At 41.6% G+C, this 23,837-nt stretch overlaps 1 pseudogene; it reads left to right on the top strand.

The window, feature by feature from the left end:
• Positions 1-22,040, top strand: part of LOC125344655 — a 28,005-nt pseudogene extending 5,965 nt beyond the window's left edge.
• The last annotated feature ends 1,797 nt before the right edge of the window (positions 22,041-23,837 follow it).

The following is a 23,837-nucleotide window of genomic DNA, read 5'->3' as shown; positions in this document are numbered from 1 at the left end:
GAGAATGACTTCAGAAACAGTCTGAAGGGCACAGGCCTTAAAATGCTGAGCTGCCCACCTGCTAGAACCAATCCCTCCTCAGTTGTAGGGACTTAACAAAGCCAAGGCATGCAACGCATTCTTGAACCATGTCTGCTCCTAACATGGATGTGTAAGGGAGGTGGTAGGGATTTCATGGCAGGCAGCAAGGAAGAGTGCAGCTCCCCGAGCTTCTAGAAACAACTGGGCTTGTAAATTTCACTGTCTTAAGTGTTTACTCTTATGTTTCTATAACTCCATTTTGGTGACTGCATACTAGCTGGCTGCACCCCCACCCATGAGAATACTTCCTTGTAGTTTGACACTTTGAAATATACATAGTTCCTTGTTCCTCACTGTATCTAGGTAGCAACCATAGTAGTAGTTACAGAAATGCCATGGTGACTCAGGTTGGCCCACTTATGATTCAGTACTGGATTATTTTAGTCCACTCATGCTTGCAGGGTTGATATTAGGGAAACATGGGAGCAATTGCTTAAAAAAGTTGAAATTAGTTCACCATGACCACAAAATTCTGCTTCTGTAAATGACTTGCTTAACCCATTTGTGACTTGCTCTACCCACTGCATTAAACCCCTGCATCTGTGCTACATGACCATGTGCTGTAGAATGCATAGCTTCTAAACGCCCAGCCCTGCAGTGGCTCATTGCTATCCTTTACCATCCCAATGGTGGAGAGCAGACTCTGGTTACAGCAAAATGAAGACTCCTACAGTGACAGACTGAGTGCTAGTGAGTTGATGGACATGAGTTTGAGTCCTGGGTGACCAGGATACAACAATGAGTGATTGAAAAAAATTAGAACGGTATGAGGGGTGTCTGGAATCTTTGGTGGAGATTTTCTGGAATCTTAGAAATACACTCACAGAGTAAAACTTAAACTAGGTGGTTGGAGGGGTGATATTTTATGGAAGAAGTGAATAAACGGGCGGGTATTGAAATGTCGGTGAAATACCTACAGTTCATAGCCTTTTCTTGGGCAATGGGCCAGGATCTTAGGGAGCCCAGGTTATATTCCAGGGACCCCTAAGCATGAATGGACCCTGAGCATGAATGCTCAGGGATAATTATCAGACCCTGAGTTTAAGACCCAGGACAAGCAAAATACATATATGCATACACACATGTACACATATAGATCTCCCTGGCCTCAGAGAAAGCGAAAGCAAATGGCTTGAAAATTATTCATTCTTTTGTCTATTTTACACTATGAAATAGTCTATAATTCTTAAAAAAGTAGGAACAAACCATCCCAATATTCTTAACAGACTGCTAAGCAGTGGCCATCCTGCAAGAGTTGAGAATGATAAGAACAAAAGTGTAGGAGAAGGAAGGGAAATATTATACAACATATATAACACTAAATAGCATAACTAATCCCAAGAGAAGATCTGCTGATAGTTACCAACAGATCAACCTGAAAAGACACAAAGACTCAAAGGTCTGTAACATGGGGAAATAAGAAAGAAAAGTAAGAAATTTTGCTGTTAAGTTCAACATGTTATACAAATAAGAAATAAAAAAAAAGTGCACATTTCAGTCTCTCCTATGGATGCCAATTGTTACCAAAAATGTGCAAGGAAATATAGTTTTTCAGTTAATACTATCAATTGTTAAAACACCCATGGAAATTTGAGTATATATGTCATTAGATTATGAAATATTCTATTCCAGTGCCATTCAATTGCACTTACATGTGGATGATATTATATATTTTAATAATACATGGCATTTAATTAATTAATCCATTATTGTTTAGTTTCAATTCACGTACTGATCAATATGTAGTTCAGGTCGTTACTATTAGGAAGAAGAATATTAAGGAATGGTAAAATTTGTAGAATGAAGATTATCACATTGAATGTTAAATTATAATTGTTATACTTTAGTTATAACAATCATACACAGGCATATAATGACCATGCATGGGCATATAAGCATATAATAATCGTACATACAACATATAATAGTAATCATACACAGGCATAAAAACAGAAGAACAGGCAATATGCAAAAACTGCAGAACAAGAAAACAATCATTTTTTTCAAATTTTCCTCCAACAACCAGGGCCATCTGTAGCATGAACAAGGATTCCAAGCATTGATGATGAAAGAGAGAAGACTGGTGGCACAATTCTCTTTATTCCAGCAAAAGCTTTAGCTATACACACCTACCATATCTGTCACATGCTTACATACTCTTGTCCTAGGACCCATTGCACCAAAATGTGCAGACTGCTCGCACCCTTCCTCATTCTATATCAAATAATATTTGTCCACTATACTCCCCTAGATAAGCACCCAGGCCCAGAAGCAGAAAGAAGAACTTCTTCAAGTACTTGCAGCTCTGAGGGTTGGAGTCAATGGTGGCAGAGCCTTTGCTTACACCTTACCAGCTGTTCACCCCAGGGTCAACAACATCGTAAGTCAAACATTCCTGGTTGAGGTTAATCTATTTTTGTCATTTTAAAAATGAAGCATTCAATGTAGCGAAGGTTGGTGTGGAACTTTAAATCTTCCTGCCTTAATTATAAAGGTGTTGCAATTTCTGATATGCAGCTTTACACCTGACAATTACTGGTTCTTTCTATGATGACCTGCAAGTAAGATTTATCCCTTATAAAAATGCTTGGGGCTGGGGATATGGCCTAGTGGCAAGAGTGCCTGCCTCATATACATGAGGCCCCGGGTTCGATTCCCCAGCACCACATATACAGAAAATGGCCAGAAGTGGCGCTGTGGCTCAAGTGGCAGAGTGCTAGCCTTGAGCAAAAAGAAGCCAGGGACAGTGCTCAGGCCCAGAGTCCAAGCCCCAGGACTGGCCAAAAAAAAAAAATGCTAAATAGTTACTGAGTGTAAAATTGCACACTAAGGATCTCTAAGTGATAAAGAATAGGGTATCAAAGAAGAAAATCTGATGCTAAAATTGCTTTTGCATCACATCCATTAATCACTTTTTTCCACAGAAGGCAATAAACAGAACTGACACCAACAAATCATGCTCTAGACTGAAATGTTTTAGAGAAATTAGACAGGTAGCTCATGCCAGTAATCCTAGTAACTCAAGAGGATCATATTGGTAACTCAGAATGATGCGATCTTAGCATCTAGGCCAGTCTTGACAGAAAAACCTCTGAGACTCTCAGCACCAATTTGCTACCAAAAATCCAGACAGAGAGGTATAGCTCAAATTGGTAGAGTGGTCACCTTGAGAAAAAATGCTCAGGGAAAGAATCTAAGCCCTGAGTGCATTATCCTGATGCATGTAAATATGACCACAAACTCAACAAGAAAGTTTATATTAGCCATGACAACTACATGCCATGAACCAGAAAATAGAGCACAGGGCTGGCTTTGTTTTTAGCAGGATTATTAAAGAGGAGAAACAAGTGATGTTTGTCCACACAAGAGGATTTACAGAAGCGTAGCTTAGCCTTGAGCTAGAGATGCAAAATATAGTGTGGAGCTTGGTCAGCGTGAACGATAGTTATTTTATAAAACCCAAAAGAAAGCCTTAAGAGAAATATAGGTTTGAGCAGGGGCCTTGAGCAGGAGTGCTGTGTTCACATGTTAAAATATTGGGGACTCACTGCCATGGTTGGGAGTGTAAATTCCTTATTTAAAACATGAAGTCACATTGTACTTCTTGGAATTTCCCCCTTGGCCTTGAAATAAAATTCTCTTCACAGAGATGATCTGTCTCCAAATTTGGCCCTATTTTTAAGAATCAATGATTTTTCCTGTCTGTGATTTTACACTGAGTTCAAGCAACAGCAATGGCAAGAAAATAAAAGAAGGTAGAGGGGAGAGAGGGGAAAGGAAGCAAGAGACATAAAGAGAGTGTAAAACAGTTTCATTTAAAATTTGTGGAAAATTATAAATGATTAAAACTGAAGAAATTCAATATCGAGACATGGGCAATTGCTCAGAATTGTGACTAATATCTATTTAATATATGGTTGTGGTAAGAATTTTCTCATAAACTAGATATCAAAACAATGGAGATGCAGACCTCAGAATGACAAAATGTTCCATCTCAAGAAAAATAGGTGTTTCTCTATGTGATCCAATTGCACGGGAGATAATAAGGAGGATCCCTAGTAATAATAAGAATAATGACAATAACAAGTAAAGAATAAAACAGAAAAAGTACAGAAAGATCCAAACTAACAAAAGTAAAGGGCTAGGGGTATGGTTCCCAGAAGAACAGTGTTTCTCCTCAAACTTACTAACTGAATTCAAATACTACTCACTGAGTACTCTATTTTTTCCCCTTTCAACATTCTCATTTATTCCTTCCCTACTCATCTCTTCCCTCGTTTTTCTTTTTTTTAAATTTTAATTATCAAAGTGATGTGCAGAGAGGTTACAGTTTCATACCTTAGGCATTGGATACATTTCTTGTACTGTTTGATACCTTGTCCCTCATACCCTCCTTCACCACCCTTACCCTTGCCCCCCCCATAAGGCGTTCAGTTCACTTACACCAAACAGTTTTGCAAGTATTGCTTTTGTAGTTGTTTGTCTTTTTATACCCTGTGTCTCTCAATTTTGGAATTCCCTTTCAATTTCCTAGTTCCAATACCAGTATACATGGTTTCCAATATATTCAGATAAGATTACAGAGATAGAGGAGGACGGGGGGCAAAAGCTCGTGGCAGGCAAGAAGAGAAAGCCCTTGGCACCCAGGGTAAGGGTAGGGGAGCAGAGCAGGCCAAGAGGGAAGTGACCATGCCAGGATGGCAGGGAGTGGGGGGCATGTGCTAAGAGAGAAGGGGAGTAGGCTCGTGGGGTGGAAGAGAGGGAGGTAAGCAGAACAATGGCTCACGGGGAGGGGAGATGGTTGCCCGGGATGGCACACAGGGAGGGACAAGCATGGGCACTGGAAAAGGAGGCAGAATAGGCAGAAGGGAAGGAGAGTGGGCAAGTCCCACGGGTAGAGGAGAGGTTGCCCTCGGGAATGGGAAAGCACAGACTCCGGGAAGGCAATGCACGGCAAACTGCTGCATTGCTAACGTCTTCTGAGAACCTGCATGCTGCTCATGGAGGTCCAGTTGGGCCAGGCTAAGGATCCCTGTGAAAGGTACAGGCCACGTGGAGACTACGTGGAGCACTGGAGAGCAGGCTGTGCTGCCACTGTTGTACAGCAAGGCTGTGGGGCCGGTGCAGCAGGAGAATAAAATGGCGGAGTAGGAGACAAAAAAGCTGGTGGGGGTGATTTAGAGGCACCTTTCAGACAATTTGTATCACAAGCACGGAGGAAGCAATGGTTAGCCAACGGTAAACCTATTTCTCAACAGCCACCACTGAAGGAATTGCAGGCTCTTCAGTTAGATCTGGGACCAGTGAATAACCAAGCCACCAAGGCTCATGAACGCCTAAACAGAATCTGAGCAAGAGGCAAAAGACTCTCCTGGATTCCAGAAGCAGCAACATCCGGGGCATCCCTGGCTTCTGGGCCCAACCTGTATCCTTAGGCATCTTACTTGTTGCCTTGCAGCCTGTGTTTTCGAGTAGTGGACCTTTTATGAGGCATTTGCATGCACAGGATCTGGAACATCACACTGCTAGGGTCCCTAGAGAAGAGGACTATGGATAATCTAGGCTACAGATTGGTGTAGGCAGGAGTTGTAGGGACAATGAGTCATAGAAACAATGAGTAGCACAAGGAAGTTGCCACATAGGCTGCTAATTGGAGAAGAGTTTTGTAATGGTGCTATGGGAAAGGGGTGTGAGTTATGCCACGGTCAGTAAGAGGTGGGAAAGAAGACATTTAGACAAAGAGATTGTAAAATCTGGCCCCCATCACTCAGAGAACAGAATACAACAGAGCTCAGTTCAGGTCGTCTTCACTTTGCAAATCCTAAGCTTACCATATTAGTTAGGATATTCCTTGGCCTAGAACAAGATGGAGATTGGAGTACCTAGGAAGACACTAGCCTCACACATCACTTGCTGCTTTCAATGCAAGTGGTTATACCTAGCACATCCACAGCATCTGAAGGCTCCTTGACCCAAGCAGTTTGTGAACCATCCCCAGCTGTCAGCAATGATCAGTGACCAAGATGAAGACATGCTTAGCTACATGATCAATTTGGAAGTGAGTACCCAAGGCATTTATCTTGGTGGGCTATACAGTGTCACGAACAGAACTCACTTCCAAACAGGAACTTGCCGGTTACCTGTAAAGGGCTTTTAGCTTTCTACCTTTTCTTCTGGTAGGTACAAGAACTCAGGCATCCCAAGTGTTCCTGCAAAATCACCTTTTACTTTAGAAATAACCCATACTTCCAGAATGCAGTGGTTGTTAAGGAATTCCTCGTGGATATCACTGGTAAGAATTTGCTCACAGTGTGTTTTTTGGAGTTTGTGAATTGATAATGGCCAACAGGACTTGGATTCTCTTATCATGTCTTCTTGCAGAGTATAGGTTGTGCCATTCCACTCCCATTCAGTGGCGTCAGGATTAAAAAATTGAAGCTGACAGTCACAGAAACCACAACAAGAGCCCAAACTTCTTCAACTGGTTTACAGACCACAATTTTGCAGGCTCAAACAGGATCACTGAGGTACTACAAAAGGCCAAAGCAAGCCATCTGTGACGTTGGTTGGTTCACTGGCTTGCTGAGTGCTCAGTGTGAACCTTGAGCTAATTGCCTTACCTACTTACCTTACCTACTTACTTTACCAGATCATCAGAAAAGACATGTGGCTCAATCCATTGTATTACTACAAGATGATGAAAGCACATGAAGAGGGGGTAAAGAGGTAGGATATATAGGTGGGTAGCTAGTACATGCTGTCCATCTTGTCAGGTACCTAAATGCTAACTTCACACCTGTACATTTGAGGCTTGTGACTAAAAGATGATGGCCAAACGCAGTTCCTCCAGGGCCTCTGGAAGAGACAACAAATTGCAAGGACAGCTGTGCAAAACTGGTTAAGGCTGAACTAATTCTACTGAAGCATGGGTAATGTACAGAGACACTCAGATAGATGCCAAGCTGAATCTTTAATACCCTGTCCTTCTCAGAGTTCCAAGAGAGGTAAACCCATTTCTTACCCTCCTCCCATCTCCTAAGTTTTGGCTCGCCCAAATTTATTTCCACCATTGTCTCTGAATAATTTTGCTTGTGGTAAATCATGGCTTGTGAGGTTTCTTGTGTAGTCCTCGACATGGTAGTGGGGAAGGGGTGATAGAGAATGGACTTTACCTCATGGACTGGAGACTTGAGATCAGAATATCTACACTTAGAAGGGAGTTAGTGTGACTTAGCCAGCATCCAGAAGTATCAAAACAACTTTATATTATATACTTGTAATGAATATGTATTTTTCATGTTCCTTAGGGTAATTCTGGACTTTGACTGGAAGATGATGGAGCATCCAACTTTACCTAAATTCATTGGGACATGTGTTCATCACAAGCACTACTTTAGAATTAGGAGACAAGCTAGGTCAACACAGAAAAACCCTGGAACTCACTTCAGGTACTAAGACAAGATGCAGAGAGCCAGACAGGTGATGAAATGTGAATTGATAATTCAGGACAAATCCACAGGGTCATATGTGTCTGACTCTGTGCAAATATATGTAGGATTTGAATGGGAAAATAAACAACTCGGTTCTGTTTGTGAGTTTGCAATGATTGTTTCTAAACGTCAGTTGGAGAGTCTGCCTCTACAGTTTAATGAGAGGAGGGAGACATATCTTCAGCTGAAGCTCAGCATTAGAACACACTTTTTTTCCTCTTTGAGGAAAGAAGTGGCAAAGGTAGGTGACAATAGTTAAGGAGGGTGGAGGTTGTTGACATTGGAGAGACATTTCAGGCTAGGCCCCAAATTCTAACTATTGCACTTGAACCTAAAATCAACATTGCTTATGTGAAGTTTATACCAATTGCTCCACCACAATGTTATCTGTAGAAGTTCTCCCATCCTTGGATATTATGGTCCAGAAGCTTAGCCTCCTTCCCCACTTTCCATTCTCTCTACTGTCTGAAAAACACATGTACGTCCTGAAACATTTCAGGGCTACATAGAGCACTGTCCCTGTTTCCTTCATGGCATCAACAGCCTCTGGAGTTATACAGATCTTCAATGAAGATTTGTATTATCATTTCAGAAATAAGTAAGAACTGCAAACAATGCCTTGTATACCTGTGAGGAGTAAGAATGACCTAGGTGAGACAGGCCAGAGTGGATAGGGGAACAGGCAGTATGGGTGTAATGGCAATAAAGAGTAAGTCCATAAAGGTTTGTGTTTGTCTCTTTCCCAATACCAGTCTCCTTACTCACGCTGGCCATGTTTCCTCATGCCAACCATGTTACATTACAGTGTCCCTGTGTTCATATCTATTCTTTCTGTCATATGGCCTGATACCTCCTGTTTCTGAGATCAACAGGCTGGTCATGTTCCACCTCTGGCTTCTTCCCCACCTCACTGTTTCATTCCTTTTTCTGTTTTCTTCCTTACATTAGTAAGTGCTGTGGTACTCTGGTGATCTCAGATGGGGGTTCAGATCAGTGGATTTGACAAACTATCATTTAGCCCCTGTCTGATCTTAAATAACTTATCTGTCCTTGTCCCAGAAATAGGAAGCTTCCTCCAGGATTTAGTTGCACATTCATTAATTTGTCCATAAGCAATTTCTGGGCACTTAATTTGTTGTTGAACATCAGAATATTTACCTGCACCCACCAGCATGTCATAGGATAGAGATATGTTGCTGCGGTTATTGTATTTTGCCACCTCATCATACCTTTCCATCCATTCTGCAGTCTATAACAAATAATATCCCCCATTGAGGCAAGCCTGAGCAATTGTCTTCCAATCCTCTGGGCACAATGTCTGGTGAGCCAAACTATCAATCAAGCAAAACGTGAAAGGAGCAGTTGCCCCGTATTTCGAAGTAGAACTCATAATTTCTTTCAATTCCGTAAAACGTGGAATACCATACTACTGGTTGCCTTTGTTTTCTAAGACAGGAAAAAGTTGGAAATCCCCTCCCTCTTCTCCGTTGCAGTCAATATAGCCTTTTGAACTGCAGACATAGGTGGAGGAGTCTGAATTAGGAGCAGTGGGCATTTACCTTCCCCATTTATCACAGGGCTGGGCATGGGGAAGGGTCGGTGCCCTGGAGGGTCTCTGTCTTTGTTACAGAGGGCGTCAAAAGACTAGCACCGAATTTTTATACTTCTAACACTGTCACACTCTGATAAACAGCCCTGTTCCTCTGCCATTGATACACGGAGGGTTTGTTTATTGTTCTTCTCACACAATAATTTTAAAAAAACAATTTCAATCTGGTGATCTGTATCCAGACTCTTTCTAATCATTTTCCAAACAGAAAATGTCAATGTTTTCCTCTAATTTTTATCTGTTTTTTTTAATTCTTGGCTAAACTTTTGCCATACCCCAAGTCCACTGTTCCCTCCTCCAGGAACCAGGGGCAGAGATTCTGTACAACTTCCTCTAGGCCCTTTGAACTAATCATACAGCTCTTTTTCCTCAGGATGGTCCTATGTGCCCTCAGAAACACTCGTGTTTCGCACTCATTTTACATCTCCTTCCTTTTTCCTTTTTCTTATTCTTTTTCTCTTTCTATTTCCTTCAATTCAGCTCCCCCGCCCCCCCACCACCCCTACTACACTTCTTGGTCCCTTTACCTGCTTGCTTCTCTGTGCGAGAAGTCCTTCCGATGATTTCCTCTGGTTCCTGTTTGGGCAACGGTTGCTGCGCCACTTGTCAGCCACAGCGTCAACAAGGATTCCAAGTGGCAAGGGGATTGATGATGAAGGAGACACAGAGAGACTGAAGACACAACTCTGTTTATTTCAGCAAACACTTAAGTTTCATACATCTTCTATATTTCTCATAAGTTTGCATAAGTGTCTTATAGTTTGCAGGTGTTGGAGCCTCTGTCACCCTCAATCCAAGCTAGTTTAGGTAGTTGCTCTGGTTTTCAGGTAGGAGTTGGTTGTTCTCTGTAACTGGGTGTTGCTAGTCAGTCTGTCTGGGACCCGTGCTTTCTCCCAGTCTGTTTGCAGAAGTGCGTTTTCGGCTCGCTAGGAGCTTCTCTCTGCTTTTTATTTTATTTTATCTTTTAGAAACTCCTACATACAGCTAAGCTGAAGATCTGCAGGGGGGCAGGCTTACCTCTTGCTGTGTTTTTCATTCCAGTTATGATGTACCAGCTCACCAGTGTAAGACTGCCTGGCAAAATAACTGAAACAACAGCAATAAAGCTCAACACACACTCACAACAGAGGAAGTTGACAGGGGAATGGCTCCAGAGCAGACTCCTGCTCATGTCCACAAGATTGCAGTGGCAGAGTTTGTTTCCCAGAGTGCTAAGCTATTGCTAGGAAGTTATGACCTCGTTTTCCACTGGGTGACACAAGAGAGCCACATAAATTAGCAATGCTTTTGCTGTGGTTTATGGTTGTTTTGTCCCTGAGACTCATTCCCGAGTAACACCAAAAACAAGCCATAAGGAGAGCTGTGGCTCAAGTGGGAGAGCATTAGCCTTGAGCACAAAAGTTCAGAAACACCACACAGATGTTGAATTCAAGCCCCAAGTCTGCCATATGTACACAAAAAAGATCACAAATAATTATCAGGATGCATTTTAGTGGATAGAACAATGGCATGGTGATTTATACAAATTTATGAACTGCTACTTTATACAAAATTTCTTTAAACTCAGTGCCTCTGGATAAGCATCTTGATAACTACATCCTTTAGGATGCAGTTTGAAATTTTAAACATGTGTGATCTCCAGTTTTTCTGACTGTCTCTAACCAGGACACATACTTACAACAAAATCCTCTATCTCCTCCATTAATTTAACAAGTGAAGGCAGGAACCACGAGGAAATGAACAAGGCTGAGAAAAAGCAAATTTTCAAGTATTGTTTGTAAGCATCATAAATACGTGAGTCATATGCCACCACACCACTGTATGAGTCAATGTCTCACAAACATTTTCCCAGGATATATTCTACTTTTTTCTTGATCAAAATGGAGTTGTGGGGGCTGGGTATATGGCCTAGTGGCAAGAGTGCTTGCCTTGTATACATGGGGCCCTGGGGTCAATTCCCCATCACCACACATACAGAAAATGGCCAGAAGGGGTGCTATGGCTCAAGTGGCAGAGTGCTAGCCTTGAGCAAAAGGAAGCCAGGGGCAGTGCTCAGGCCCTGCTTTCACAGCCTAGTACTGGCCAAAAAAAAAAAAAAAAAAAAAAAAAAAACAACTAAAATGGAGTTGTGCTCATACTAGCAATTATAGAAGGCATGTTTCATGAATAATATTTGCAAGTTTGATCAGGATTTTGAAATGAAAAGTACACCATAAATTTATTTCATTTAATACGTTAGCTGATTTAGAGAAGACCTTTAGATAAAACATTTAGTAATAGTAGTAAAGCTAGCATCTCTCAAAGAATATTTGATTAATAGATCATCAACCATTGTTTGATCAAATCAAGGCCAAATTTCCTCGGTAAGGGATCACCTTGTCACATCCCTGATCTCAGTCAATATGCACACTATCCATATCAACTAGCTCCAAAAGGACAAATTATTGGGGATTCATCTTGGCCTAAGGGGGGAAAGGTGAGGAGAGCGCTCCCGAGACGCCACCCTTCCTCCAGCCCTGGGACAGTGTGGAAGTGAGCCACACCTATCTCCTTCTGGGTCTGGAACCAGAATGGGTAGCTTTGAGACCATCCCCCACCTCGTGCCAGTGAGCACGTGTGCTCTCCTTTTGCGGACTTTGCGCAGAGGGCAGTGCTATGGGAAGTGACACTAGTCCATGAGGGAGGTCTTTGGGAGCTGCCCTTGGTTGGACAAGCTCGCCAGCCTATCGCCAGCTGAGGCTCAATCCTCATCATCACTACTATATTACTGTGAGCCCCACCCGATTAAATTGGATTGCTCTCTGAAGCGTTTCCGAGATCCGTCTGCACCTGGCTTCCTTGGTGGGTAAGGAGGGAGGAAAAGGAGATCTCATTTAGCCATATGCACCTTAGGCTAGCCAGTGTCCCTTTGCTCCACCTTGGCTGCCCCTGGTCAGGAGCCCAGAGGAGAGGGTGAAAAGGGGAGCACTGATAAGGGAGCAAGCTCCCCAAACCAGGGGAGGTAAATCTAGTGCAGCAACAAGTGATAGCTTTTGTAGCTGAAGCATATACTCACTGTCATCTAGCAGGAAAGAACTGCAGTTGAGATCTCAGCCAATATATTTGATTATAAGGCACCCGTGGTAGGAACTACGCTATACTCTCCGATGGTTACCATTCAATATTGTGTAATTTTGCTATTTCACACTCTAAACCTAAATCAATGAATCTTCAAAGAAATACACAAAACATCCCATATACATATACACACTATTTTGTTAACCAGTGCCTTGATCTATGTAAATTCAATAATCATCCTTTGTTGTTGTTGTTTTTCAAATTTTTATTATCAAACGGATGTACAGAGTGGTTACAGTTTCATACGTTAGGCATTGGATACATTTCTTGTACTGTTTGTTACCTTGTCCTTCATACTTCCCCCTCTTCTCCTTTCCTTTCCCCCCCATGAGGTCATCAGTTCACTTATGCCAAACAGTTTTGCAAGTATTGCTTTTGTAGTTGTTTGGTTATTTTTACCCTGTGTCTCTCAATTTTGGTATTACTTTCCAATTTCCTAGTTCTAATGCCAGAATATGTGGTTTCCAATGTACTCAGATAAGATTACAGAGATACTGTAGGTACAACCACAGGAAGGTGATACAACAACATCATCAATAATCAAAGGTGCAGTTACAGATGGGACGTTTAAAGTAGTTACAACTGTGATATAACAATCGTTTCCGTAACATGGACTTCATTTCACTTACCATCATCTTATGTGTTCATAAGGGTATAGCTATTGGGGTCTTGTGATCCTCGCTATGACTTGCCTAAACCTGTATTAATTATTCCCAATAAGGGAGACCATAGCGTCCATGTTTCTTTGGGTCTGGCTCACTTCACTTAGTATAATGATTTTTCCAAGTCCTTCCATTTCCTTACTAATGGGACAATGTCATTCTTTCTGATGCAGGCATACAATTCCATTGCGTATATGTACCCACATTTTCCTGATCCAATCGTCTACTGAGGGGCATCTGGGTTGGTTCCAGAGTCTAGCTATGACAAATTGCGCTGTGATGAACATTGTTGTGCTGGTGGCCTTAATGTGATTTTGTTTGTGGTCTTTTGGATTTTTGTTTGGTCTTTTGTTGCTGCTGGGTCATGGGGGAGCTCTATATTTCGCCTTCTGAGGAATCTCCATACTGCTTGCCCGAGTGGCTGACCCAGTTTACATTCCCACCAACAATGAAGTAGGGTTCCCTTTTGGCCACATCCCCTCCAACAATTGTTATTGTTAGTTTTCTTGATATATGACATTCTTACTGGGGTGAGATGGAATCTCTATTTTGCTTTGATTTGCATTTCTTTTATGGCCAGTGATGTAGAGCACTTTTTCATATGTCTCTTGGCCATTCTCAAATCCTCATCAGAGAAGCCTCTTTGTAAATCTTTAGCCCACTTGATGAGGGGGCTATTGGTTCTTTGCGGTTTTGTTTTGGAGGAAGGTAAGTTTTTTAGTTCTGCATTTATTTGAGATATGAGGCCTTTGTCTGTTAAATGGCCGGTAAAGATCTTCTCCCAGTCTGTGCGCTTTCTGTTTATCTTGTGAGCTATGAACTTTGCCGTGCAGAAGCTCTGCAGTTTGATGCAGTCTCATTTGCCCAACCTTTCTTTGATTTGTAGCCTTTCTGGGACTTTGTAAAGGAAGTACCGTCCTGCGCCAAGGAGCCCAAGTGTTTCTCCTAGTCCTTCCTTTAGTGTTTTCAGGGTGTCTGATTTGTTTCGACGTCTTTAGTCCATTTAGAATTGATTTTGGTGCAGGGTGATATATAAGGATCTAGTTTTAGTTTGTTGCATGTGTTGAGCCACTTTTGCCATCACCATTTGTTAAAGAGGCTATCTTTCTTCCAAACTATTGTTTTAGCCCCTTTATCAAAGATTAAGTAGGCATAGTTCTGTGGGTTCATTTCTGGGTCTTCAATTCTGTACCATTGGTCTTCAGGGCAGTTCGGTGCCAATACCAAGCTTTTTTTCATTACTATAGCTTTATAATACAACTGGAAGTTGGGTATTGTAATTCCTCCAGCACTGTTCTTTCTGATTAGGATTGTTTGTGCTATTGTAGGTCTTTTATGTTTCCATATAAATTTCTGGATTGCTTCCTCTATTTCATTAAAAAAATGGTGTTGGGATATTAATGGGTATTGCCTTGAATTTGTCGATAGCCTTTGGCAATATTGCCATTTTGATTATATTAATCCTCCCAATCCAGGAGCATGGGAGGTTTTTCCATTTCCTTAGTTTGGACGTAATTTCGTTTTTCAAGCTTTTAAAATTCTCCTCAAAGAGGTCTTTCACTTCTTTGGTTAAGGTTATTTCTAGGTATTTTATGTTTTGGGGGGCTATTGCAAAAGTAGTTGCTTTCCTGATTTCCGCCTAGGTTTTCAGGTCATTAGCGCAGAGAAAGGCCGTTGATTCTTGAGGATTTATTTTATACCCTGCAACTCTGCCAAAGTTTTGGATCAGCTCTAGTAGCTTGGGGTAGAATCTATGGGATTCTTTAGGTATAGGATCATGGATCATATCATCTGCAAAGAGAGAAAGTTTAACTTCATCTTTTCCTTTTTGGATCCCCTTTATATTTCCTTCTTGCCTAATTGTAGATATTTAGAATGGTTATATCTTCCTGTAGGAGATATCCCTTTACTAGTATGTAGTAACTTTCTTTGTCTCTTCTTACCTTTTTTAATTTGAAATCAATTTTCTCTGATAGTAGGATTGCAACTCCAGCCTGCTTATGGGGGCCATTTTGCTTGATAGATTAGTTTCCAGCCTTTCACTCTTAGAAGATGTTTACTTTTGCTGGATAGATATGTCTCTTGGAGGCAGCACAAAGATGGATCTTGATTTTTGATCCAACTTATGAGTCTATGTTGTTTGATTGGAGGATAAAGTCCATTAATGTTGAGAGTTAGAATTGAGAGATGATTGTTTGTTCCTTTCATTGTCACTATCTTGTTAAAAGATGTGTCTTCCCATTTCTTGATCTGATGTTTACTATTTAGGGTGCATTTCTCTGTCTGTATTGAGATCTTGATTATTTTCCCTTTATAGTACATCTTTAAGGAGTTTTTGCAAAGCTGGTTTGGTGGAGATATATTGTTTCAGTTTTTCCTTACTATGGAAGACTTTTATTTGACCTTCGGCTATGAATGAGAATTTGGCTGGGTACAGTATCCTTGGTCTGTGGTCATTTTTATTTTGTGTCTGCTATACCTCATTCCAGGCTCTCCTTGCTTTCGTGGTTTCTGCTGAGAAGCCTGGGGTAATTCTGATGGCTTTTCATTTATATGTGATTGTTTTCGTCTCCCTAACAGCTTTCAGGATTCTTTCCTTTGACTCTACTGAACCTGTTTTGATCACAATGTGTCGGTGGCATGTCCTATTCTGGTCTGCTCGGATTGGGGTTCTAAATGCTTCTTGTATCTGTATAGGCCTTTCATTCTGGATATTTGGGAAGTTTTCAGCTAATATTCTGTTAAATAGGTTAACTATTCCACTAACTTCTTTCTCCAAGTTTTCCCCAATACCTACTATCCTTAAATTGGGCTTCCTGATCATGTCTTCAATCTCCTGTAGTGATCTGTTGTGATCTGTTTTGTTGATTGGACTGGACTTGTATTGATTTTGATCTTTCTCCATAGATTCTAGGGAATCTTCAGCTCCTGAGATTTGATCCTCTGCTTTGGTTATTCGGGACTGTAGGCTAGCTACTTGATTTGAATCTCTTTTTGTTCTGACTGGTCTTTCCTGATAATTTCCATGTCATTTCTTAGGTCCTGTATGGACTTCTTTACGTTATTAACTTCATTAATTTGGTTTTAGTGTTGTCTCTCACATCTTTAAGATGGGTAGCTCTTAAAGTTCATTTATCTTTCTATTTGCGGATACCATGACATTCTCCATTAATTTTTGCTTTGCCTCCTCACGCTCTAGAATAATTGACTGAAGAGATTCAAACTTTTCATTTATCATGTTTATCAGTAGACTTTGTAGAGAATTTTGGGGGTTCTCTTCTATGTCTTTAATTGACTGCTCTGCTTCCTGCTTGCTTTGAGTGGGGGCTAAGACTTCATTGTTTGCCATTTTTCTTGTGTTCCTTCTGCCGAATTGGATTGGGAATGCCAGTCTACTAGCAACTGTGAGCACTGTTTAAGACCCAAAGCAGACCTTACCAGGCACAGTTGTGTAAATCTTTGAAGTTCACAATTAAATACACATACCTTTTATACCTGTGTATAAAATTAGATTAGGCATTCCTAAAGACTACAATTTCAATATAACAACCAATCCTGAGCCCTGTATTCAGTAGTTACTTATTTACTGTTACAACCCTATGAGAAATTCTTGTTCTTATATGAAGTTCTTTTTTTTTTTTTGGCCAGTCCTGGGCCTTGGACTCAGGGCCTGAGCACTGTCCCTGGCTTCTTCCCGCTCAAGGCTAGCACTCTGCCACTTGAGCCACAGCGCCGCTTCTTGCCGTTTTCTGTATATGTGGTGCTGGCAATCGCACCTAGGGCCTCGTGTATCCGAGGCAGGCACTCTTCCACTAGGCTATATCCCCAGCCCATGAAGTTCTTTTTGTACTGGCTTTCTCTATGAACCACTTTGTTTCACTCGAATTAACCGGGGATACCCTCGATCCAATAACCAGGCGTCAATGGGATCTGGAGGACCTAGTAGTAAGTCAGGAGAGCAAGTTAGAGGTAATAAAGAAACTAGAGTAAAATGTATGGGGGGGGTGATGATTTTGGTTTAGTTTAAGTGATGTGGAAATGTGGAGGAGAGTAGAATCAGTATAAACAACAAGGTTAAATTGGTAGACAGTGGAGAGTTAGCAGTAAAGAGTGGAGATGTTATTCATAGGAAAGTAATTTTTAAAGAAAGAGAATACATAGAGAGAAATAAAGAGAGAATACTGGAAGAAAGATGCACATAACGGAGAAAAGTTATTTAAAAAATAAAATAAAAAGGAAAAACAGAAAAAAGAAACAGAGAAAGAAAGAAGAAGTAAATGATCAACTACAACAACACCAACAAAATGATAGAAGCAACAGGTGAAAATGAGAAACAAAAACAAACCAATGATGTTTCAGAAATGTAAATATAAGAAAAAAATAAAAATGAAAGCCTACAAATCTTTTGAGACAAAAGAAAAGTGTTCCTTGTTTGGATGGACTTTCTACTGCCTTTGGTTTCCTTGTGATGTTCTGCAGTCTATTTTGCCACTTGTCAGAATCACAAACAGATGGCACCTCTGGGGCTCTAAAGAACACAGATGAAAAAAATCATGTAGAATTATTCAAAGTTGTGAGGAGGACAAAACAATGCAAGTACTCAAGAACACATCAAATAGATTGTATACTTACAGTGGGATACTACGCGGCCTAACCAGGGAAGGAACTTCCTATACCAAGAATAATGGCATGGACAAAGTCAAAAGAGAGTGTGTATCTGCTTGTCTGTGAATTTACAACTGGTGCTATTTTGCTACATAAAAGACACACATAGGAAAAATCCTCTACAGTTTCAGTGACGTGGTATAACTTTTTAATGGAACTGGCAGACACATGAGGCAGATGCATGTTGCCAGGGATTGTGAGAAAAGCCAAGGAACACATTGCACAGAAAGTGTTAATACATTTAACAGTAGTGAACAGAAACACTTAGAATTAAGATTCAGATGATAAATCCTAGGTGTTTTGACTGGAGTCAGCATATAGAGAAGGAAAAATAGCCGAAATACATAAAGGATAGAATAACACGATGGGAGACCTTGAAAGAGAAATTTACAAAATAACAAGACAGAGTAAGTTAAGAAAGAAATGAGACAAGGCTATGGGAATGGGAAGATTTACAAACAAATTTACAGAATACACAAGTCAAAAATTGGAATAGGTTAGATGGGAAAATTTCTGATGACAAAGGTAGAGTAGAAGAAGAGCAGAATTAAGGAATGAATATGAATAATTGCTCAGTGAAAATATATAGAAAAGGAAACAGCTGAAGATGTATGTATTGAAGTAACAGAGCAAGGAATATCAGAGGAATAGATAATTGGAAGAGGAAATATTGAAAGTATGAAGGTCAGAGAAAAGAATAGGAGATAAGAAAAGACAAAAAAAGAAAGGGAGGAGGTACCATTATATATAATGATATGGAAAGAGGGATATAGCATTGAAACATGAGATGGAGAATATTACCATGTGTGTAGGATACAGAAGAGCAAATTTGAGGAAGATATGCAGATAGCAATAGGGGAGTGATCTGTGATGACATACACCAAGCAAAGAATCAAGAGGAAAAAAAGCCCTATGAGAAAACATGTTATTTTCCTTCTCAGAAAAAAAATCAAGGAAAAACACAAGAAAGGAGTTCTCAGTAGGCAATACCCATATGAAAAGCAAAGAATATGCTAGAGAAGTCTGCACAATTAATTTAATTCCAGCATTTGAAACCCTAAATATGGGGTGTTCTAGGTTTGAGTCAGTATGCATCTTCAGAATCAAGTGATGGAATATCAGTTATCAGGAAATTTACAAAGAAAGACGATAACAATCACAGTTTTCCTGCACCAAACTTGATTCTTATTTTCATACATTATACATTCCTACAATATATAGAAGAAGGGGACCTAAGTGAAATGTGTGTGAGAAAATCTTTGCCATAGGGTCACAGAGCACCATAAATGGCAGAGACTCACAAGGAGACTTAGACAAGACAGGGAACAGGTAGCATGATGACTTCCAGACAAATGTAGAAACATTTTCTCCAATAGAGGCACAAGTGCTCTGCAGCTCCTGTTCAGAAACATGGATCTTGTTGCCAAGCTTGGGGGTAAATTCTGGGACCCACAGGAACTGTAGGAGTATGGTCATATCAGCATAGTCCCGAGACCATGTCAGGACCCTTTGCTACTTGAGAGGCAGAGAAGAGGGAAGAAGTTTCATGCCCAGGATGGACATGAAAGTTCCTGAGACAATATTCCAATTAAAGACTGAGTAAAGTGTGGGCACCTATTCTCCAGGATCCAGAGAAGGACAATGGCTGGGTGCATTGGAATACACCAGTCATCTCCAGCCACAACGAAAGCATAAGCAGGGAGGTAACAGCCTGAACCAGCCAGGTCTAAATTCAAAATCTACCTTCAAAATGAACAAAGGAAAGAGGGCTTCATGTTTGATTCAAGCACTAAATCATTTGTGCCCTGGAGTTGAATTCCAAGTTTCTGTAACCACTCTGTAACCAGTTTCCGTAAACACACTTTTTGAATCATGTACACCTATTGTTGTGCATGCTGCTCTATATAAACTTACAGGTATTATTGCTAGAATTTGCGCCCTACTGTGGTCCATGCTGGTGTGCATGTACAGAATGCTGCACATGCACCTATTAATGCATCTTTGGGTAAGGATTGGCCTCCTAGTGCATGTGGGCCTTCTTGTACACATTCACGTGTATATCCTCATGTCATGGGCCTCTGTGTGCAAGAAGGCATGCTGTTGTTTGTGGGCCTCATGGTGTACATAGCTTGCTGGTGTTCATGCACATGATAGTTTAACTTTTTGTTTGAGTGTGGGTTTTCATCTAATTTTCATTTATTTATATTCCTTTAGTCCGTGTGCATGGAGTTGGGGCACTTAGCTGGTATTAGGGCAGTCCTGTTCATGTTTTTGCAGAAGCCTTCGATATATGTGGCACACTTGCTGTGCCATATGTGTCCACAGGGTGGAGGCCAAGCCTACCCAGTACTGCAGGACAAAGAATCCTGCACATCCTACACTGCACAGGCTTGGCCTACAATATATTGGCTTTCTTTCTAAGTGTACCCATGCCATTGTGCTTGGGGACCTGTGGAAACACATAGGCAGGGTCGTGCATCCTCACAGGCCAGCTGCTTCTATTTGTATGTATGCTTATTGGTATATACGATCCTACTTTAATCATGCACCACCTAGACTTCTTTTGCCTTATGCAGTATGTGCACTTGACAGTGTGTGAGAAATTTCTGGTGCGTATGTGACCACTGAAGCATGTGGGCAACTGCTGTGCATGTGCCACCTAAATTCCATGCATCTAATAGAATGCAATGGCCCTCTGGTGTGCATACACCTACTCATTCAGCTTAACCGGTTGGTGCACATGAGATTCTTAGTGCCTGTGCCCCTGCCAGTATGTGTTTGGTAAACGTGACCCTCAGCTTTTCAACGGTGTTCTAGTGCATGTTCTTTGTATGTGTCTGCTCCTGCACGTGTTCATGTGTTGGCTGTTAAATGTGACTCGAGGTCCTCCTTGTGTCCATTAGTTTGCTTTCTGGTGCACAAGTACCTTGGATTGTGTGTGTGAATGCTATTCTCTGTGCACCTGCTCCTTTGTGCAGGCATGCTGCTGCAAATGTGCTTTCCATTTCTGTTGGGCATGCATCTGATATTTTGTTTTTTATTGTGCTTGTGTGTTGTTATTTAGGGCAGTCCAGTTTACTTATTGTGCTGAAAATTGAGGTACACAGAGTCATGCTGATCCCCATATTGTTCCGTGAATCTGGGGGACAGAGGCCAGTAGCATCAGGTCCCATGGATTCTGTACCACATACTCCTGCCCTATAAACAGTTTTGCTTCCTTCCTATTCCTATGGTGCATGGTCCATGTTGTGTGTGGTTTCGGCAACTTAGGCTGCCCAGACTGGTATGCTGATGTATATGTGCCTGGTCGTACATGTCCTGTACAGGGATGCTGGTAAATCTGCTGGTAATTCAGGGCATTCCGGCATGTCCACCAGATGGTGCATGTTAGCCTCCTCCATGTGTGCTTTGGATAGCAGGGGAGGGCTTCTTTTGTGCATCCACCAGCTTTGCTATGGTCCTCTTTGTGCACAGAAACTTCCTCATCCTGTGTGTCTGATTCATGGAGGACATTTGTTGTGCATGCCCACTGGAGTTGTCTCTGCTGGTGCATATGAGCCTCCTAATGCATGTGCACCTGCTGATGTGCATGAGCCTTCCGCTGCAAATGTTTCATAGGTACTCAGTGAAACTACTATTATGCATGCATTTCCTGAAATGAAATACCTTCTAGTACACACCAGCCTATTGGTGCCTCTGCATATCATCTGACATATGCCAATATAGCTGTGCATTCCCATCCTGGTCCAAGAGAGACTGCTGGCAGTTTTAGACCTCTGGTGGGCAGGTATGTCCTAGTTCATGTGAGCCTCAGTGTTTGTATGTTCCTCCTGACTCACATGCATTTCTTGGTGCATGTGGTCCTTCTATTGTCCATATGTATTCTTGGTGTTCCTGAGCCTGCTTATCGATGTGGGCCTCCTGGTGCACAACAGTGTGCTAGCATTCATGCACAATACTCCTGAAATAGCGTGTAGGACATGGGTGCCCATGGACCTAAGATTTTACTTATTTAATGCACGGGTTGTGTGTGTGCTTTGGGCACTGGGTCACCAGCTTGTTTTTGTGGTTGAGCATGGGGCCATCTGGTTTCCTCTGCACCCCATGATGTTCTCCACAGACAACAAAAGCTGGCTTTGTGCAGCAGATCCATGTAGATGAACCTGCATGGCCAATACTCTGTCTATTTCCCAGAACCCACACTCTGGCTGGGATCCTGGGAACCATCCATCACTGGAGTCGTTGTCTGGTCACAGGCACAGATTTCCTCATTGGGAGGCTTAATTGTCCTACCCATACTCCAGATTACCTATCACAATGCTCTATCTTATGGTCAGCAAAATGAGCAGCAACCTGGACAGGTACCTGGTCATGCTGAAGACGGAGCTGCCATCCTGGTTCTGGGAAGGAGACTGATGTTTGCTAACAGCTGAGGGCTCATGGAGACCTACCTGGGAATGTTACCTAGGCACACACCCGGCTGGATACCTGGCTGTTGGCCCAGAAGCGCTGCTCAAGTTCAATTCAGGCCCATCCTGAGAGCGTTTTTCTGGGGCAGCTTTCTAGCTTCTTACCTGAGCAGCTACCTGTACAGAATGAAGAGTCATCTGATGCTCCATGGCCAGAAGCACCACTTACGGAGACCCAACTGCCACCCTCAGAACTGGGGGCTCCATGCAGTAAGTCCCAGAGAAGACACTTTACCTGAGTGCCCTGGTCACATGTTGCACTGTGAGACAAAGTCCCCAATATCTGTGATGCTCTCTGTTACTGTCCATATGGCTGTGCCTTTGACAACAGTGTTCTGCTGATCTCTAGCATTATGTGAGCCACAGGCCGTGGGTTACACAATACTTGCTTTAGAACCCAAAGTGTGAGAATCTAAACATAGGACCTGAGCTCATGCAACAACACCAGCACAAATATACAGAAGGAGAAACAAGATGGATAGAGAGAAAAATTCTTAAACTGTTTTAATACTTTAGCTGGGCTAGATAGCTCATTCCTGTAATCCTAGCTACTCAGGAACCTGAGGTCTGACGATTATGTCTTGAAGCCAGCTGAGGCAGAAATGTCCACAAGGCCCTTTGGTCTAATGTTCAAGTCAAAAAGTTAATAAATAACACATTGGCAAGAATAATAGCCCTGCACACAAAAGCTCAGGGACAGCACCCTGCACTGAGTTCAGATCCCAGACTGAGAAAAAAAATTAATCTATTTTTATTTATTAACTTATTTATTGTCCAAGTGATGTGCAAAGGGGTTACAGTTTCACATGTAAGGCAGGGAGTACATTTCTTATAAAATTATTACCTCTTCCTCATTTTTTCCCAACCATCCCACTCCCCTTTCCCATCTCACATGAGTGGTACATGGAGTTATAGCATATAATTTTGTAACTACTGCTGTGGTGTTTGTTCATTGTTTCTTTGTGTCTCCATTTTGATGTTCCCCTTCCCTTCCTAGTTCCAATAAATATATACATAATACCTAGGGAACTGAAATCAGTCACAGTGACATGAGGGGCAAAAATGTTTTCTCTGGATTGTTGGACTTTTCCGCAGTCCGCGTCTGTCTGCTGCCTGTGGGCTGAAGGTTTCCTCTCCTAGTCACCAATGAGCACTGGAGGTGAGTGGAGAACCGGGGACTTTGCCAGGGCAGTGGTGGTGCTCTGCTGCCACTGCTGCCAGAGTTCAAATTTCTTCATGGATGTTTAATAACCCTTGCTTGTCAATTTGCATGTGTCTCTTTCTTAGTCATTAAAAATATAAATCAGTTTCATTATGTATTTACCTCACAGTGGACTTTAGAATATTTTGGTTTCCTTTCTTTCTACTTGAGGGTAATAGATGTGGGTAAAAATATTTCAATTAACCGAGGAAAGTAGTGGTTATCTATTCTGTCAACTCATTGGAAATGTACCAGTCATCTCCAGCCACAGGGAAAGCATAGGAAGGGCCATAAAAGCCCAGACAGGCTGGACCTAAATTGAGAACACACCTTCAAAGTGACCAAGGTGACACAGTGCCTGAAATGTGAGCCAATCTCAAATGAAGTTTGGGTCTTGAGTAGAATGCAAGGACTCCTATTCGCCTATGTTTTTCAATTTGTTTACAATATGGCAGTGTGAAGAAATGATTTAGTTGTCAAGGGGGAGAAATAGGGGGGAGAGAGGGATAGAGAAAGAGAGGGAAGGGTTAGGGAGAGAGTGAA

Source organism: Perognathus longimembris, unplaced genomic scaffold (assembly GCF_023159225.1).
Source record: "Perognathus longimembris pacificus isolate PPM17 unplaced genomic scaffold, ASM2315922v1 HiC_scaffold_200, whole genome shotgun sequence".
Classification (NCBI taxonomy): domain Eukaryota; kingdom Metazoa; phylum Chordata; class Mammalia; order Rodentia; family Heteromyidae; genus Perognathus; species Perognathus longimembris.
This window is presented reverse-complemented; position numbering and strand designations above follow the sequence as displayed.